Raw genomic sequence first — 7,281 nt, forward strand, 5'->3', positions numbered from 1 at the left:
AGAATACTTCTGTTAAAGCATATTAAAAAGTTAAAAAATAAATAGATTCTGAAATTTAGGGTTAAAAACACATTATTTTAAATTGTGCCGAAATTAACACTATTTTTGAAAGTTTAATAGGGTAACGACAAAATTATAAGATTCTTTTGAAAAAACTAAATTTTTTTATAAAACTATTAACTAAACTAAATTTTTAGTTCTTAATCTACAAAATTTTAAAATAACAATTTAAAACTATGAAACACTAATAAAATATATATGAGTTGATGTAATTTTTTTGATATTTTTTTTTGACCGTTGATTTCTATTTCACAAAATTTAATTTAAGCAAAAACTAACTCGCATAACTTCAATTATAAAGGAATTTGGTTTGAAGCTTAACTGCGCCAGAATCTTGGCTTTTTAGCGAACTATTTTCAAAGCAAAATTCGATTTTTTTCCATTAGTAGGTACTTTGTGGTTCAAGTACTTATGAAAATTAGAAAAAGTTTTATAATGGAATTTGTTTCTAAAACCATATAGCCAAAAACAGCGAAAACCAATTACTTAGTAATCAATATTTATATTAAACTTTATTACGTATTGAAAAGCAACGTTTTGCTACATGTGCTTCAAGTTAACTAAAAAATAAATGAATAGCGTATGTAATAAAATTGGAAATAGTTGGATAGTTTAGCAGGCACTTGTAATTTAGCTAACAGGAAGCTTAAAATGGTGGATAGAATGATAGTGGGTGTTGATAGGTTGCGCTTAGAACGGTATCTGCACTATCTAAACTAGGAATAGATGTTTTTTCAAAGCAAAAACAAAAAAAAAACAAGTACTAATAAATGAAAATACGTCTTCGTACTACACTAAGCATTGCATAACAATTAAAAAAAAATTATTATATTAAAATATTATATGTAAAATAATTTCGTTAATTAAAAAATTTATTGAACTCTGTTAAAGATTTAATTTCTATACGAATCCTGAAAGTAAAAATAAAAAAGACAAGTGTAGACATTGAGTCTTAATTAAAACATGTAGTTTAAATATTTGGAATATTTAAAACAAATAGTTATAACTCTTTTTATTATTTATATCCAACTATTTTAATTTTAGTAGGTAGTACTTGTTTTGATAATTTAGCAAGTTTGAAAACCAAACCAAAAAGTACTTACACTTAGCTATACGAAGGAAACATCAAATAGAGACTATTATATACATATATGTACAATGTACACTGAGTAAATACCATAAAAATGTAAATCATAAGTTTGACTTACTGTTAAATGTGAAATTTTGTTAAACTTATTTCGCACCTACAGTTATTATTAATTGTTGATTGCGTAGTGGTTTAAACTGAACATGTTTTCTTAAGTCATCAAAAACTTTTCTGCTTTGTGTTTCGTTACGGTTTTCAAGTACTTTTAACTTTAGGCTTAATTTTATGCAAAGTCTAGACAAAAAAATCTTTAATCTCCTAAAATACGCTGAAATGATCACCTGAAACAGTCTTTACATTGTTTTTAAAAATATATGTACTTTTAAAAACACTTTATAAGTTGTATTAGAACTTATCATATCAAAATAGACATCTGTTTTGATAAAATAATTTAAGGGAAAATAATTCATATTACTAATATTGTTAATAACATTCACTATTTTTAATTAATTCACTATTTAAAATATAAACCAAATTTAAAAGAATGTAACAAAAGTTTAAATTAACAAGGTAGTAAAATAATTTTTTAACTTTTTTTTAAGGAAAAAAAAAATTACTAACAGCATCAATTAAAAACGTAATTGGTTTTTATAAAAGTACAAATTTCAAAATAATTAAACTAGTATTTTCAATTTTTTTTGTAATACTAATGTAAATTTTTCTACACTTAATAACACAATTAAGTATAAATAATTTTTTTATGAGTAAACATTTTTCATATTAAAAAAAAATTGTTTTTCATACAATTCTAAATTTTTTAATTATTTTTCAATGCTTTTCCAGTGTATAACAAAACGAAGCTTTATATAGATCCGAAGAGGTTTTATAGTGCCTATTCTTTACAGAGCTTTAAAAGGTGTGAAGTCCAAAACATTTTAGTTATAAAATTGTTGTGAATACATTTTATAATCGTATTTTGAATTAATTTGCAGGTTTTTCAATCTTATTACTTAAAATAAGTTATTTTTTATTTTTCTAAAGCTAAAGTAGATGTCTTTTTCTGGGTTTACTATCATTTTTAACTCGCTATTATTTCTAACCAGATGATTTCTAACCCGATCACTTCTAACTCGATCATTTCTAACCCGATCATTTCTAACCCGATCACTTCTAACTCGATCACATCTAACCCGCTCATTTATATTTAGTGATTTACCGGACTCACTATCCGGATCCGGCCGGATATTACCATTTTTGTCTGATATCCAGATCCGGCCGGATCTTGATATAAAAAAAAAATCCGGATCCGGTTCCGGCCGGATCTTGATATGAAAAAAAAGTCCGGATCCGGGTCCGGCCGGATCCTAATTTGAAAAAAAAGTCCGGGTCCGGTACATCACTATTTCTAACCGCTCACTTCTAACCCGATCTTTTCTAACCCGCTCACTTCTAACCCGATCACTTCTTTTTCGATCATTTCTAACCCGATCACTTCTAACCCAATAACTTCTAACCCGATTTAACCCAATTATTTCTAACCCGATCATTTCTAACCCGATCATTTTTAACCCGATCTGTATTAATATGTTTGTTTATCATTGTTTTCAAATAAGGATTTGTTTTAAAAACAAACTATACTCAACAAAGTAGTTTTTTATTAAAATTTAGTTTATTTTGTTTAAAATAAAACTTAATGTTCCGATAGCATTAGTTAGAGTTTAATTTTTGATGTTTATTGCTATTGGAAGTTTGTTGTCCTACTCTAGACCCAGGCATCAAAATCTGGGCCACTTAAACTGAATGACACATAACGAAGAGACGAAAATTTATACATTTTAAAATCAAAAACTACAGTTTTATTTAATTTATATAGATTAACAGTAAAATAAATAAACCGTTAGTTCAATACTAATTAACTTGTTTATGATTTAAAGTAGAGGTTTTTAACAAATTTGGTTTTAACTTTATAGTAAGCAACTTTAACGTACAACAGTCAGTTTAACAACAATCAGTGAGTGTTAACAAAACCAAACACAGCTGCACAAACTTTCATTTCAGAATTAATTTCCAATTTCTTTTCAACAAAAACCCTTCTCTGAAAAATTCAGCAACACATATTGAGACGATTTAGTAAATTATTTCAATGATTTTAGTGCAACAATCAGCATAATAGTCTGAATCACGCACTTTTACATCAAAATAAAGTTCAGGGATACTTTTATTAAATTTATTTAGAACATACCAAAATGTCAAAATTTAAACAAACTACAAAAACTCATGAATAAATTTTCTTCATGTTCAAACATTAACCTGATATACATATCCTGACTTTTAAAATTAGATAATGCCCATTTGTGCAACCGTTTGGTGTTTTATTGTTTTCTTTTCAATTGTTTTTGTAGCTTTCTCAAAGCATAATCGATACAACTAAAATAAACATTATTGGAATTAAGGTACAGACAGTTGAAAAAAAGAAATCAAAAACTTAAGTGCATTGACTAACCACTAAATTTAAAGCCTAAAGTTTTCGCAAGTAGTCCAAATTGAAAACAAAAATAAACAAGTTATGGGTTAGAAACGATCAGGCTAGAAGTGATCGGTTAGAAATGATCGGGTTAGAAGTGATCGGGTTAGAAATGATCGGGTTAGAAATGATTGGGTTTAAATGGGTTAGAAATGATCGGGTTAGAAGCGATTGGATTAGAAATGATCGGGTTAGAAGTAATCAGGTTAGAGGCGATCGGGTTAGAGGCGATCGGGTTAGAAGTGATCGGGTTAGAAGTTTCGGGTTAGAAGTGATCGGGTTAGAAGTGATCGGATTAGAAATGATCGGCTCCCATTTTTCTGTCTGAGTTGTTGTTTTATAAAACATCTAAAACAAAATTTAATGACTTTAACATAAAGTGATAGTGATAACAAAGGTTTACATTAAGTTTGTCTGATCTTACAAGGCTTATACAAAATATCTAGTAACAAACAGGGTTCAGCTTACTATACCAAAAATTTGTCCAAAACTTAACTACATTAGCGTTAAATTAAAATTTATTTTTCTATCAGTATAGTTCAAAAAGCAACTTTAGCTGCAATAATTTTCTAATGTAACATGTGAACAAATTTAGGTACTATAAATGATGTTTTTCACTCGTTGAATTTTTGTACTTAGTTAATTTCTATAACTCATAAATTTCATAACTACATAAAACTTTAAACAGTGACACAAAGTTCAAATGCTACTTAAGACACATACAGCTAGAAAAAAAACACCAGTTTATGTTAGTGTATGTGATTATTTAAATTAGAAAATCATACTTAAAGGTCCCTAACTCGTTACTAGAAAAATTTACTGTTAAAAACAAATGTACTTTAATTAATATAATAACAAAAAATTTTAAAACTTATATCCTAACTTATGTAAAAAGCTAACCTTTGTGTATCAACGTTTTCAACTAATTAAAAGTTTTAGTAGTTTAAAAATTACTATTAAAAAGTGTAAACTGTCCTAGGCATGACGGTAAAGTTTACCGGGTAAACTGTTCTAGTGTATGACTCGATAACCGAAAGGTTTTTTTTACACCAGGTCCTTGGACCAAACCTTTTGAGCGTATTTTTTGTCGTTAAATAAACTAAACTTAAAACAACTGAAATAGCGTAGCTTGTTAATATTTTTTAACATAAATGTAAGCTGATGAAGTTTTCTTTTATTTATGTTATTAGGAGTTTAACAAGAATTTTTTTTAGTAACAAACTTGACTAATAAAAAAATAAAATTTTGTATAGTCACAAAATAGATATATTTATACTGCTATAAATTTTAGGTTTGTTTACTTAAACTTCAGTGTTAATAAAACTAAACATTAAACTTAAAATATATACCACAAAGACTCTAGTTGTATAATACAATTAAATATATAGTTTAGTTGTACCGTCTGTAAATAATTTTTCATTGATTCATACAAGTAAATGCACTTTAAATAGTTTAGTTAAATTAATATAATGTTTTTCGTAGTTTTACTACAGATAACAATTTTCCAAAAAAAAAATTAAAACGTTTTAAGTAATTTTTGTCCTGGACAGGACGTTAAACCAGGTTTACTCAAAGTGGGCGATTTTAGTAAGTCGGGGGGCGAATTTTAGTAAAGGGGCGAAAGGGGGGGGGGGGGGGGGTGAAAACTAGTAAGGGGGCAAATGGGGGGCGATTTTATAATTTTGGGCAGTCATAAAATTTTTTCTTTCTATCTTGTTATTTTACTAGTCTTAGCTTGCCATTAAATGTTTGCCCCTGAGGTAAAAATTTAACAAAAAAATCCATTTTGTTTACGTAAAATATAGATTTCATTCCGAACATGTTAATAAAAATGTAGAGTTATTTAAAAAACGTCGAGATGAGAAAACAAAAGAGTGTAAAATCACAAACATGTTCAAGAAATCTACACAAAGTATTGAATATGGACAATTAGCTTCTTATTATATGTCTCTCATAGTTGCTAAACAAGGACTGCCTCACACCATTGGGGAAAAAACGTTTATTCCTATCTTAAAAACAGTTCTGGAAAACGTCATTTATTATAAAAACACCTTTAATGTTTTATGTTTTATTCCATTAAGCAACAACACTGTGAAAAGACGTATATATTAAATGTCATAATGTGTTGAACAAAAGTTAGTTCGAATGATGTGCAAAAATTTTTTTGATGCAGGTTGACGAGTCCACTTTGCCGGAAAATAAATGTCTTTTTCTTGTTTGCGTGCGTTTAATAGTTGATGATACAACATACGAAGAACTAGCGTTCTCTCAACTAATTGAAACGCATAGCACAGGAACGTTTGTGTTTAAAAAATTTAAAAATATTTTGAAGTAAATAAAATGCCTTCAAAACATCTTATAGGAATTGCAACAGATGGTGATCCGTCTATGATAGGAAAGTATCGTGGATTAATCACATTTTTTCAAGAGTTAAACCCTGATACATTTACTATTCATTGCGATATACATCATTGCCAACATTTAGTTGCAAAAAATTTGAACGTCCGTTTAAATGACTCATTAAACTTTGTGATAAAAGCCTTCAACAAAATAAAAAGGCATGCTTTACAAAGTCGTCTGTTTAAACAGCTGTGCAATGACAATGATGAGCATAAAAACAATAAATTAAATTGATAATGTATACAGAAGTGAAATTGTTATCAAAATGAAACTGTTTAGATAGTTTTTGTCTGTTTTTAATTCAATAATTGATTTTTTTTTTCTGAATAGGATAAGGTATTGGCAGACAATCTTGTTAAAAGAAAAATAGATATTGCTTACATGTCAGACTTATATGGTAAGATCAACAATCTGAACAAAACTTTACAAGGTAAAAACTTGAATCTTGTAAAAATAAAAAGTAAGGTAACCAGTTTCAGAAACCATCTTGAACTGTATGGAAAAAAAAATCAAAAATAATCAGTATTCACTATTTGAAAGTTCGGAATAAGTTTCAAATAATTGAAGATGAAGTAGAAGTATTTTTATCTCACCTGGAACAGCTTAAATGTGATATTAGTAAACGGTTTACTGACAATTTTCAAACGTCCCGAAGTGGATTATGGATCCCTTCGATGAAGATATTTTTGAAGTAAACGTTGACTTACAGGAAACTTTCTCAGACTTACAAACTGACCTTGAACTTAAAGTAAATTTTTCCAAAGAACGATATGAAAGCTTTTGGACTCAACAAAAACTAAAGTATCAAATCATTTGGAAAGAAGTTAGTTTGTTGTTTATAGCTTTTCCTTCTAGCTATGCTGAAGCTTTCAGTTCAGTTATTAACATTTTGAGCAAAAGATATAATCTGGATATTTGTAAAGGAGGTGACTTGAGGCTTTATTTGACTGATTTAGAACCAGATATAGAAAAACTTGCAAGCTCATCCTTCACATTAGATTAGACTTCAGTTGCAGACATTATTTTCTGTAAGGTCTTCAATTTTAGTTGATTTTTAAAAAGATTTCTTATTTAAGCTGGTTTGTACTGTTTAAAAAGTCTTTTTATAATAAAAATTTTATTAAGTTATTTATTCTACAACAGGTTGGCTTAATGCCTAATGAATATTAATTACGGTAGACTTCCTCTCGAGTTCGCACTTTTTACCCAA

Source organism: Thalia democratica, chromosome 6 (assembly GCF_965202585.1).
Source record: "Thalia democratica chromosome 6, ktThaDemo2.hap1.1, whole genome shotgun sequence".
Lineage (NCBI taxonomy): Eukaryota > Metazoa > Chordata > Thaliacea > Salpida > Salpidae > Thalia > Thalia democratica.